Genomic DNA, 12,631 nt, shown 5'->3' with positions numbered 1-12,631 from the left:
ATGCTAGGGTGGGCGAGGTACAGCAAGAGCTCCAGGAGCTCGGCAAGAAGTTCGAGTCCTTGGAGCGTGACTTCAAGACGAAAGAGTCTGAGCTTGCGAAGGCCCTTCTGAGCGTGAAAGACGCCAAGGCCGAAGCCCAAAAGGCCCAATAGGAAATCCAGGTGGCCAAGAAGATAGCGGCGGGTAAGGCATTCATTATGCAAATCAAGCATGGGAAGGAGACATTTCTTTTACTTACCCGAATTCGGAGCTCTCCAGGGGCATTTGTAGATCTGCCACACAGCATATTAGATGCCACGAAGTTCTACCATGCCGAAGAGGGGAGCTCGACGGAGAAGCTGTTCTGGTCCCAGTATGCTGGAGCCGAACACTCAATGCCTCTGAGTGACCAACTGAAGCAATTGGTTGAACTCCACTGTCAGGACCCCGACTCGATGTCACATCGATCTAGCTGGTAACACCTCATATCACTTTGCGGCCTCACGCACGGTATCCCCACGGGTGTCGTCTTACCTTTTCCCGGGACCGTTTGCGCCTTTTGGCTCGCGTATATGAAAGTGTCGCTAGCATCCATATGATAAAGAGCCCGGGCTGACATGACTAGTCGTAAACCCAAAGTGGCACAGACTTACAGGGACAGGCATCCATGACCCAGCTTCGAACGTGTCGGTCATCTGCAAGTGGGTCCGGGCTGTAGCACTGGGCTAGCAGGACTCCGGTAATCCGGGCTGTAGCGGGCTAACAGGACTCCGGTACTCAAAGCGTGACATTTCCCCGAAGGGACAGACACAGGAACGAAGAAGGACACATGCCGGCCAGCCTAAGTGTTCCAGAGCAGTAGCAAGCTACCATGGCTCAGCGGTAACACTAGGAGACATTTCCCGGTAAGAGAGGCTACTAAAGATAAACAACTAGATAGTCAGATCCCACACATACCAAGCATTTCAATCATACACACAATATGCTCGATATGTGCAAATACAACGAAGCATCACAACATGACTCTATGACACAGGTACTTTATTTAAGGCTCAGTGAGCCATACATATCATACACACAAAGGTACGGGTCTCACGACCCAACATACAAGTCATACAATCATACAAGCCAGCAGCGGAAGTAACTTGTCTGAGTACAGACAACTAGTAAAATAAAAGAGGCTTGGGAAGCCTCTGGCTATACTATGTGGTCCTTCACAAGCTCAGGGTCACCACCTGGGTCTTTAGCCTACTCGTTGATGTCAACGTCTACATAGAACCCATCAGAAGGGGTTGCAGCGTCTTCTGTAAAAATGTAGATTATAGCAACATGAGTACAAAGGTACTCAGCAAGACTTACATCAGATCCTACATACATGCATAGTATCAAGAAGGGTTGGTGGAGTTATTGCAGCAAGCCAGCTTTGACTCTTGGCTAGGCTATCCTACGATACTTCAACTTGAAATAGTTTTGCGCACACGAGTCCACTATTCACCACTTCAATACGCTACCGAGGATCCACCTCCGTCCTCCTACGGAGGAGCCATCCTCGGCACTCACACTTATCTTGAGGCTTTTAGTAGTTTCCATTTACTTGTCTATGAACTGTATAGGCAACCAAGTAGTCCTTTACCGTGGACGCGGCTATTCGAATAGATCATGTTAACCCTGCAGGGGGTACTTCTTCATACACGCTCTCACCACTTACCGTCGTTTACACGACATGTACTCGGCAACCTTCAAGCGGAAGCCCAACGTGGGTGTCGGCCACGACCTACCTAATCACCTAAGCCTCCAGTCCAGGTTTATCGCCTATTCAGGTTCCATCCGCAGGGAGTCCGGCCGAGGTTTCCCATACGGCCCCGAACGATGTGAACAGGGTTCCCGAGATACCTAACGGGTATTCGGTACACCCGGCCACGTACCTACCGCATCACAGCCCACCCCTACGGTCAGCGCTGTCCACGGCCTCCAGTAGGCTACAAACACCAGAAACTACTTGCAACTCCTGGACGGAGAACTAGGGTGAATAAGAAGTCGAGAGGGTCCATTGGTTTCGGGCCCAATGCATGGTAGTAGCTGATTCTTAAATCACACATACAGATCTCAGTGCTTAAGGTCGGCTGCAATGAAACAACCCACCATGTACTGCTACATGGCCTCTCATCGATACCTTTACCAAATCGTGTTCACCACACCACTCTCATTACCGACATAATCATTTCACTCTAGCCCATCACCCAGATGAACCAGACCTGACACGACTCTAAGCATAGCAGGCATAGCAAGGTAGGAACAACACATACATATGGCTCAATCAACTCCTACACATGCTAGTGGGTTTCATCTAGTTACTGTGGCAATGACAGGTCATGCAGAGGAAATGGGTTCAACTACCGTAGCACACAGCAGTTTGAATCGCGTTGTCTTAATGCAGTAAAAGAGAGCAGGAGCGAGAACATGGGATTGTATCGATATGATCAAATGGTTGGTTGCTTGCCTGATGGTTCGATGCACGGATACGGTTCTTCGTTAGGGTAGTCACGGTACTCCTCGGGGACAGATCCTGTCGTAAAGGATAACGATACACAGGCATCACCAAACAATGTGCAACAATATGATGCATGCATGAAACATGGCAATATGAGTGTGTTGGGCTAATGCAACTAAAGCCAGAAGGGTTTGAACAAATTTGAGTCAAAGATTCAAATATGGCCTTTTAAAGTGCTTTTCCTTGTTCTGATTAAAACATCCATTTAACTTGTTGGATCATGCATGAAAATAGTACAGATGGATAGATTGGATTTTTCTGATCATTTTTCATATATAATTTGTCCAATTTGGAGTTACAGAATAAAAGTTATGAATTTTTGAAGTTTAATTAATATTCTGGAATTTCCTGATTTAATTTAAATCCAGAAATATCATTTACTGCGTCAGCCTGACGTCACAGTGACATCAGCAGGTCAACAGGGCTGGCTCGGGTCAAACCTGACGTGTGGGGTCCACACGTCAGTGACACAGGGGCTAATCCCGTGTTGACCCGGGCTGGTTAGCTTTGACTAAGCCCTGGGGCCCACTTGTCAGCGTCAGTAGGTGGTGGTTTAGTGGCTAATTAACTAGGCCATGTCAGCTCGCCGGAGTTCTGGCCGGCGGCGACCATCAGTGCGGCGGCGATAGTGGTTTTGGTCGTTTCGGCCACCAAATGAACCGCGGAGGCCACCGGAGTGAAGCTGAGGACGACCCGCGGCTCTTGGCGGAGTCCGTTGGGGTCGGGGTGGTCGGAGTCGACGGCGGCGAGCTCGGCTGCGGCGGCCGGGGTTCGGTCGTGCACGGGAACGGTGTTGCAGAGTGTTAGGGGGGGTGTTGGAGCGTGCTACGTGCTCCTAGTGAGATGTGGAGCACGATGGCGTGCTCGGTTGGGCGCTACGGCGATCGTGGCCACGACGGCGACATCGCCGGCGGCGTGAAGCTTTCGGCCGCGGTGGGGCTAGGGCCTAGGGGTCGGGAGAGAGCAGGGGAGAAGGGGGAAACGGTGGCATAGCTCACCGCGGTTGCAGTGGGCGTTGAAGCGGGCTCGGGGACGCGTCGGAGACGACGAATTTGACGGCGACGGTGGTCGGAGTCCGAAGAGGGGAACGGCGACGTGGCGGCGATGCAGGGCTTCCGGGGACCCGTGGAGCGGTGGGGAGGAAGAAGGAGTCGAGGCGGAGCTTCTGAGCTGGTCGGGGAAGCGAGGGGTGGTCGGAGACGGTGGCTAAGGCGAACGGCGGCGACGGTGAGCTTCGGCCGTGAGAGAGAGAGAGAGTGAGGGAGAGCCGGGGGAGAGTGAATGGGGTGTCGGCGAGGTCGAGGCGACGACCAGAAGACGATCCACGCGGCGCAACGGCGACCAGGGCGATGCAGAGAGGCTGGGTGGTGCGTGGCGAGCTCGGGCGCGCCATGCTCACCTCCCTGCCTGCTCTGGCGAGGGGAAGCAGCTGGCTGGCACGGGCCAGCACAGTGCTGGGCCGGCTGGGCTGGGCCGCACAGGTAAGTCTTCCCCTTTCTTTTCTGTTTTCTGTTTTTATTTAATATAACTGCAACTTTGTTGAATTAAATAAAATACCTAGGCAACTCCAAAAATCACCAAACTACTCCTGGTCCATAGTTGGATTATTTCCAACATGAAACATTTTAGTTTGGAGATATTTGAGCATTTAAATATTTTATATAATTTTAAATGCCCAAATTCAAATAGTTATGATTTAATTCAAAACCCTAGGATGGCCTAGGAAAATGTGCACCACTTTTGGCAGAGGTTCTCAACCAAGGCAAAAATGATGGGCATTTTAGAAGGGCATTTCAGGTTCATTGAAAAATTATTTTAGTAAACCCTAGTTGGTTTCAGAGGGGACTGGGGGTTCTGTCATCCCCATTTCAAGTTTCTGATGAATGAGTAAACATGATGCAACACTCTAATGCATAACTAGCTAGGGTGTGACAACTCACCCCCACTCAAAAGAATCTCGTCCCGAGATTTGGGTTCCTCCGGGAAGAAGGCGGGATATTCAAGTCGAAGACGATCCTCCCTTTCCCAGGTTGCTTCATCTTCAGAATGGTGCGACCATTGAACCTTGAGAAACTTGATATTATGACGTCGCGTGGTACGTTCGGCTTGATCGAGGATACGAATGGGGTACTCTCGATAGGTAAGATTATCTTGGAGATCAAGCGTTTCGTGGTCCACTTCACGGATAGGATCCGAGAAGCAACGCCTGAGTTGAGAAATGTGGAAGACATCGTGAATTCTGGAGAGGTGCGGAGGTAGTTCCAATTGGTAGGCAACTTCTCCTCGTTTGGCAAGAATGCGAAAAGGTCCAATGTAACGAGGAGCCAATTTGCCTTTGATACCGAAACGATGGGTTCCCTTCAGAGGGGTGACCCGAAGATAAGCCTTCTCGTCAACCTCGAAAGTCATAGCCTTATGTTTTCGGTCATATTGACTCTTTTGACGAGATTGGGCTGTTTTCAACTTTTCACGAACGATACGAACTTGTTCTTCTGCTTCCTGAATCATATCCGGGCCAAAGAATTGTCTTTCCCCGGTCTCTGACCAGTTAAGGGGTGTTCGACATCGCCGTCCATAGAGGACTTCAAAAGGGGCTTTACCCAAGCTGGATTGATAGCTGTTGTTGTAAGCGAATTCGGCAAATGGAAGGCACTTCTCCCAGTCCATTCCGAACGAGATAACAGAGGCTCGAAGCATGTCTTCTAGAATCTGATTGACGCGTTCCACTTGACCACTTGACTAAGGGTGGAAAGCGGTGCTAAAGGAGAGACGGGTTCCCATAGCATTTTGGAAACTTTCCCAAAATCGAGAGGTGAAAAGACTTCCTCGATCCGAATTGATTTCCAAAGGGACACCATGAAGAGACACTATTCGGGAGATGTATAAGTCTGCCAGCTGACTAGCGGTTATACTCTCACGAACAGGTAAGAAATGAGCTACTTTGGAAAGACGATCGACCACAACGAAAATAGCATTATTCCCTCTTTTGGTCCTGGGAAAACCGGTAATGAAATCCATACCAATTTTATCCCATTTCCATTCAGGAATAGCTAATGGTTGAAGGGTGCCAGCAGGCCGTTGATGCTCTGCTTTTACACGACGACAGACGTCGCAATTAGCAATATACTGAGCGATTTCTCTCTTCATCCTAGTCCACCAGAACCTCTGGCGTAGGTCCTGATACATTTTTGTGCTACCGGGGTGAATGGTGAGAGGAGATTCATGAGCTTCCTTAAGGATTAATCGCCTTAGGTTGCGCACTTTGGGAACTACTAGTCGATTCCCGAAGTATACAACTCCTTGATCGTTAACGGAGAAACAATTCGCAATTCCTTTCTGAATGTTTCTCTTGATGCGGGAGATTCCCGGATCTACCTTCTGTGCGTTGATAATTTGATCCGTAAGGGTAGGTTTTGCCACCAAGGTGGAGAGAAAACCTTGAGGTACAATGTGAAGGTTAAGCTTCCGAAATTCCTCATGGAGAAGCGGTTGACTTTGTTGTAACATCAGGTTGTTACAATAAGATTTACGACTTAGCGCATCAGCCATGACGTTGGCTTTCCCTGGGGTATAGGTTATCCCTAAGTCGAAGTCTGTGATCAATTCAACCCAACGTCTCTGCCTGAGATTCAAATCCGGTTGGGTGAAAATATACTTCAGACTTTGGTGATCAGTGAATATTTCGCAACGATTACCGAGGAGATAATGTCGCCAGGTCTTAAGTGCATAGACTACGGCTGCAAGCTCTAGGTCATGAGTGGGATAATTCTCCTCATGTGGGTGCAATTGCCGTGAAGCGTAAGAAATTACGTGTCGATCTTGCATGAGAATGCAACCTAGTCCTTGTCGCGAGGCGTCGCAGTAGATAACAAAGTCCTTGGAGAAGTCTGGCGGTACCAGTACGGGAGCAGAGGTCAGGCGTCTTTTCAGTTCCTGAAAACTGTGCTCACATTGTGGAGTCCATTCGAACTTCTTATCTTTCTTGAGGAGTTCAGTTAGAGGTTTAGCAACCTTGGAGAAGTTCTCGACAAAGCGACGGCAATAGCTCGCTAAGCCTAGAAAACTCCGAACTTGCTTGACTGATTCGGGCGGAGTCCAATCAAGGACGGCTTGAACTCGCTCAGGGTTAACAGCAATATCTTTACCAGATATTACATGACCCAGATAGGTCACTTCTGACAACCAGAATTCACATTTAGAGAATTTGGCATAAAGGCGATGCTCTCGAAGTTTCTTCAACACTAGCCTTAGATGTTCGGCATGTTCTTCCTCGTTCTTGGAGTAGATGAGTATATCATCGAGATAAACCACGACGAATTTATCCAAATACTCCATGAAGATTGAGTTCATTAACCGAGAAAAGGTGGCTGGAGCGTTGGTTAATCCGAAGGACATAACGGTGTACTCGTATTGGCCATAGCGAGTAACAAAGGCCGTTTTAGGAATGTCCCCGTTTCTGATTTTGATTTGATGGTAGCCCAACCTCAAATCCATCTTGGAGAAGACTGAGGATCCAGCGAGCTGATCATACAGGTCGTTGATCCTGGGAAGTGGATATTTGTTCTTGATTGTGACCAAATTGACAGGTCGGTAATCTACAACCATCCGGTCCGTACCATCCTTTTTCTTAACGAATAGGACGGGGCAAGCCCACGGAGATGAACTAGGGCGGATGAAACCCTTTTTCAAGGATTCATCAAGTTGTTTCTTAAGCTCGGCTAGTTCTAAGGGTGCCATCTTATAGGGTCTTCTAGCAATCGGAACGGTTCCTGGAATGAGATCTATTACGAACTCAACATCCCTGTCAGGTGGAACACCTGGCAATTCCTCTGGAAAGACATCCGGGAAGTCACGGACTACCGGAACGTCCTCAAGGTCTGGCAAAGGGCTGGCGTTAAGAGAATATAATTGTCGCTTGGCTATTCGGGTCAAGACATTGACTATCTTCCCCGAAGGATGGGTGAGTTGAACAGTCCTAGAGAAGCAATCAATTTTGGCTTGATGAGCTGACATCCAGTCCATACCCAAAATGATATTAATATCCGAAGATTTAAGGGCTATCAAGGATGCAAGGAAAACAAGTCTGTCGACTTGGATCTCATTTCCATAACTTACCCTAGAGGTCTGCCATCTAGACCCAGGGGTAGAGATTTCCATAGTGGATGGCAAGTCACAGAATGCAACGTTATGCAAACGGGCATAACTTTCAGATATAAAAGAATGAGAGGCTCCTGTATCGAAAAGAACGGATGCCGGGTGGCAATTAACAAGAAGCGTACCGAGAACGACGTTGGGGTCCTCTTGAGCTTCTTCGGCAGAGATACAGTTGACATGGCCACGTGAAGCGGTGACCGGTTTGGCATGGAACACCTTCCCTGTCGGCTTGCCACGGCCAACAGCTTTAGCAGATTGATTGGGGTTGGTCTGGGGACACTCGCGCATATAATGACCAGATTCCCTACACTTGAAACAAGTCACGGAACTGGTACGTGGAGGAGCATTATTGGATGGACCCCCATAGGGCTTGGCCGGTGCAGACTGTTGAACAGGGCGAGGCGCCTGGAAAGATGGCCTCGGTGTGAACCTGGGTGGCAGGGCGGTATTGGGTACCCACACGCGGCGTTTCTGAGGACCAGCACCGGATGAGGAACCCATATCACGTCCATGCTTGCGTGTTGCATCATAATCAGTCTGACCAGTTTCAGCACTGATGGCTTTGTTGACAAGTTTCGAAAAAGATGTGCACTCATGCAGACGGAGGTCGCGGCGAAGCTCAGGGCTAAGGCCCTTTCGGAACCTTGCTTGCTTCTTGGCGTCAGTAGAAACTTCCTCAGTTGCATATCGTGCGAGATTACCAAACTCTCTGCTATAGGCATCCACAGAAAGTCGGCCTTGGGTGAAACTGCAAAATTCTTCACGTTTACGGTCCATGAGACCCTCCGGAATGTGATGTTCACGGAAAGCCTCACTGAACTCAGCCCAAGTGGTGACATGGCCCGCTGGGCTCATGGCTCCATAATTCTCCCACCATAGACTGGCGGGGCCTTCAAGATGATATGCGGCGAAGGTGACCTTATCAGCCTCCGCTACCAACACGGAACGCAGCTTGTGAGAGATACTGCGAAGCCAGTCATCAGCGTCGAGAGGCTCGACGGAGTGGTGGAACGTGGGTGGATGCAATTTGATAAAATCACTGAGTGACACCACGTTAGCCCTCTGATGGTGTGCTGTATTCTGTTCTATACGCTCCAACAAACGGTTTGTCTCCCGCTTGTTTCTCTCAGCTTCCATCATCACCTCGGCTAGTGAAGGAGGATGAGGCAGATTTTCATTCCTGGCTTCACTGCCTTCGGCCTGCTCTTGGGAAGCAGGATTAGCGCGCGTGTTGACCATCCTAGGTAGACAAGACAATGATTTAGTCAGGATGGTAAAATTCCGACATAGGATACATAAGGTAAGGAATAACTCGAAATGCAAGATGATCATCCGTATGACATGGTAGATACAGAAACTGCTTCTTTATTCCATCATCATGCACACCATACAAGGTTTAGTACAAGACCAAACAAAGTACTATTATGGTGAGAAAAGGATTACATCTCGTCAGAGGCATTCCAAGCTCCTATACATTATTTTCTACACCTCCGGAAAGAGTACAAACTAGGACATATCCCACGAGTCACGCGGAACGATAGATGACACAGCTAGTGCGAACTAGTGATGCTACCCCTAACTCAGACCGATCCGTAGTAGTCCTCATAAAAGTCACCTCCATAGCCTGGAAGCTCAACATGTTCATCCGGAAACAGACGATCTCGCGGAGCTTGTGGACCATAGGGGCTAGGATGAGGCCTTGGACCAACAAACGGTGGCCTGCGGGGACCGTGAGGTGGGGTGATGCCTCCTACATCACGCCAAACCATCACGTCCGGCAGAGCAGATCTCACAGGATAGAGATCGCGCATATCCGAATATCCATCTTGCACCGCCGGTGCGAACCGAGTCAAGGTGGCCCAGTGATCGGCACGGGTATTGAAGAGCTCTAACCTTAAGGCCCGATTTTCACGGTCCTTATCCTCGAGCATCTCAGCAGTGGTGCGAGTCCGTGAATCCTCCTGAGTGGAGTCAGCATAAATAGCTTGGAGATATCCTTGTGCTCCCGGAAGTGATCCTGGCATATACCGGAAGTCAGAGTCCCGAAATAAACCAGATCTGACTCGCATAATGGTCATCATAGAGTAGGCGGCATCCTGCACAGCCATCTCGATAGTAACCCCGAGTCCATAGGAGCAGTGAAGAGGCTCAGTGGATCCAGGATAAGATGGAAATATCCTGACAGTGCAGAGATACTGGCTTTGATTAAAATCTCGGAATTGCTCTTCGACCGTGTACTCAGGATACCAGCGGTATCCAGCCTCAGTCATTACCCTGACCAACTTAGCAGTATGGCCGGGTACATCTAGGCATCGAGTTAGGCGAACCACTTGATTGAGGTCGCGAGTGGCCATCAGAAAGCATAATCATAATGCAAGGCATTAGAATTTCTAGCAAAATTTCGGCAGCATAACAGCTGTAAATGCTCAAAAAAGGATATTGAGACATTTGACAAAGGATTTCGTACACACCCAACATCATCATATCAAAGTTCTGGAACCATTCTAACAACATAATGTGGTAGTAGAACTGAACTAGGCTTGTAACCATCAAACTTATAAGGTACTACTGATTAGTAACACGTGATCCTGATAGAGAGAGTAGATCCTAATTCCTTAACCCCCGGTGGAAGAATGGACTGACTCAGATCAGAAAGTCATAAGGTATAAGGAGTAAAAAGAGCCTTACGTTCCAACCCACAAACAATTCCCCTACATATAACTAAAGAATTTCTAGACTCAACATCGACCAGTTTGGCTTGGAGAACCTACAGGCAGTCCTGCTCTGATGCCAACGCTGTCAGGACCCCGACTCGATGTCACATCGATCTAGCTGGTAACACCTCATATCACTTTGCGGCCTCACGCACGGTATCCCCACGGGTGTCGTCTTACCTTTTCCCGGGACCGTTTGCGCCTTTTGGCTCGCGTATATGAAAGTGTCGCTAGCATCCATATGATAAAGAGCCCGGGCTGACATGACTAGTCGTAAACCCAAAGTGGCACAGACTTACAGGGACATGCATCCATGACCCAGCTTCGAACGTGTCGGTCATCTGCAAGTGGGTCCGGGCTGTAGCACTGGGCTAGCAGGACTCCGGTAAACCGGGCTGTAGCGGGCTAACAGGACTCCGGTACTCAAAGCGTGACATTTCCCCGAAGGGACAGACACAGGAACGAAGAAGGACACATGCCGGCCAGCCTAAGTGTTCCAGAGCAGTAGCAAGCTACCATGGCTCAGCGGTAACACTAGGAGACATTTCCCGGTAAGAGAGGCTACTAAAGATAAACAACTAGATAGTCAGATCCCACACATACCAAGCATTTCAATCATACACACAATATGCTCGATATGTGCAAATACAACGAAGCATCACAACATGACTCTATGACACAAGTACTTTATTTAAGGCTCAGTGAGCCATACATATCATACACACAAAGGTACGGGTCTCACGACCCAACATACAAGTCATACAATCATACAAGCCAGCAGCGGAAGTAACTTGTCTGAGTACAGACAACTAGTAAAATAAAAGAGGCTTGGGAAGCCTCTGGCTATACTATGTGGTCCTTCACAAGCTCAGGGTCACCACCTGGGTCTTTAGCCTACTCGTTGATGTCAACGTCTACATAGAACCCATCAGAAGGGGTTGCAGCGTCTTCTGTAAAAATGTAGATTATAGCAACATGAGTACAAAGGTACTCAGCAAGACTTACATCAGATCCTACAAACATGCATAGTATCAAGAAGGGTTGGTGGAGTTATTGCAGCAAGCCAGCTTTGACTCTTGGCTAGGCTATCCTACGATACTTCAACTTGAAATAGTTTTGCGCACACGAGTCCACTATTCACCACTTCAATACACTACCGAGGATCCACCTCCGTCCTCCTACGGAGGAGCCATCCTCGGCACTCACACTTATCTTGAGGCTTTTAGTAGTTTCCATTTACTTGTCTATGAACTGTATAGGCGACCAAGTAGTCCTTTACCGCGGACGCGGCTATTCGAATAGATCATGTTAACCCTGCAGGGGGTACTTCTTCATACACGCTCTCACCACTTACCGTCGTTTACACGACATGTACTCGGCAACCTTCAAGCGGAAGCCCAACGTGGGTGTCGGCCACGACCTACCTAATCACCTAAGCCTCCAGTCCAGGTTTATCGCCTATTCAGGTTCCATCCGCAGGGAGTCCGGCCGAGGTTTCCCATACGGCCCCGAACGATGTGAACAGGGTTCCCGAGATACCTAACGGGTATTCGGTACACCCGGCCACGTACCTACCGCATCACAGCCCACCCCTACGGTCAGCGCTGTCCACGGCCTCCAGTAGGCTACAAACACCAGAAACTACTTGCAACTCCTGGACGGAGAAGTAGGGTGAATAAGAAGTCGAGAGGGTCCATTGGTTTCGGGCCCAATGCATGGTAGTAGCTGATTCTTAAATCACACATACAGATCTCAGTGCTTAAGGTCGGCTTCAATGAAACAACCCACCATGTACTCCTACATGGCCTCTCATCGATACCTTTACCAAATCGTGTTCACCACACCACTCTCATTACCGACATAATCATTTCACTCTAGCCCATCACCCAGATGAACCAGACCTGACACGACTCTAAGCATAGCAGGCATAGCAAGGTAGGAACAACACATACATATGGCTCAATCAACTCCTACGCATGCTAGTGGGTTTCATCTAGTTACTGTGGCAATGACAGGTCATGCAGAGGAAATGGGTTCAACTACCGTAGCACACAGCAGTTTGAAACGCGTTGTCTTAATGCAGTAAAAGAGAGCAGGAGCGAGAACATGGGATTGTATCGATATGATCAAATGGTTGGTTGCTTGCCTGATGGTTCGATGCACGGATACGGTTCTTCGTTAGGGTAGTCACGGTACTCCTCGGGGACAGATCCTGTCGTAAAGGATAACGATA

This window comes from Triticum dicoccoides, chromosome 5B, assembly GCF_002162155.2.
Source record: "Triticum dicoccoides isolate Atlit2015 ecotype Zavitan chromosome 5B, WEW_v2.0, whole genome shotgun sequence".
NCBI classification, from domain to species: domain Eukaryota; kingdom Viridiplantae; phylum Streptophyta; class Magnoliopsida; order Poales; family Poaceae; genus Triticum; species Triticum dicoccoides.
This window is presented reverse-complemented; position numbering follows the sequence as displayed.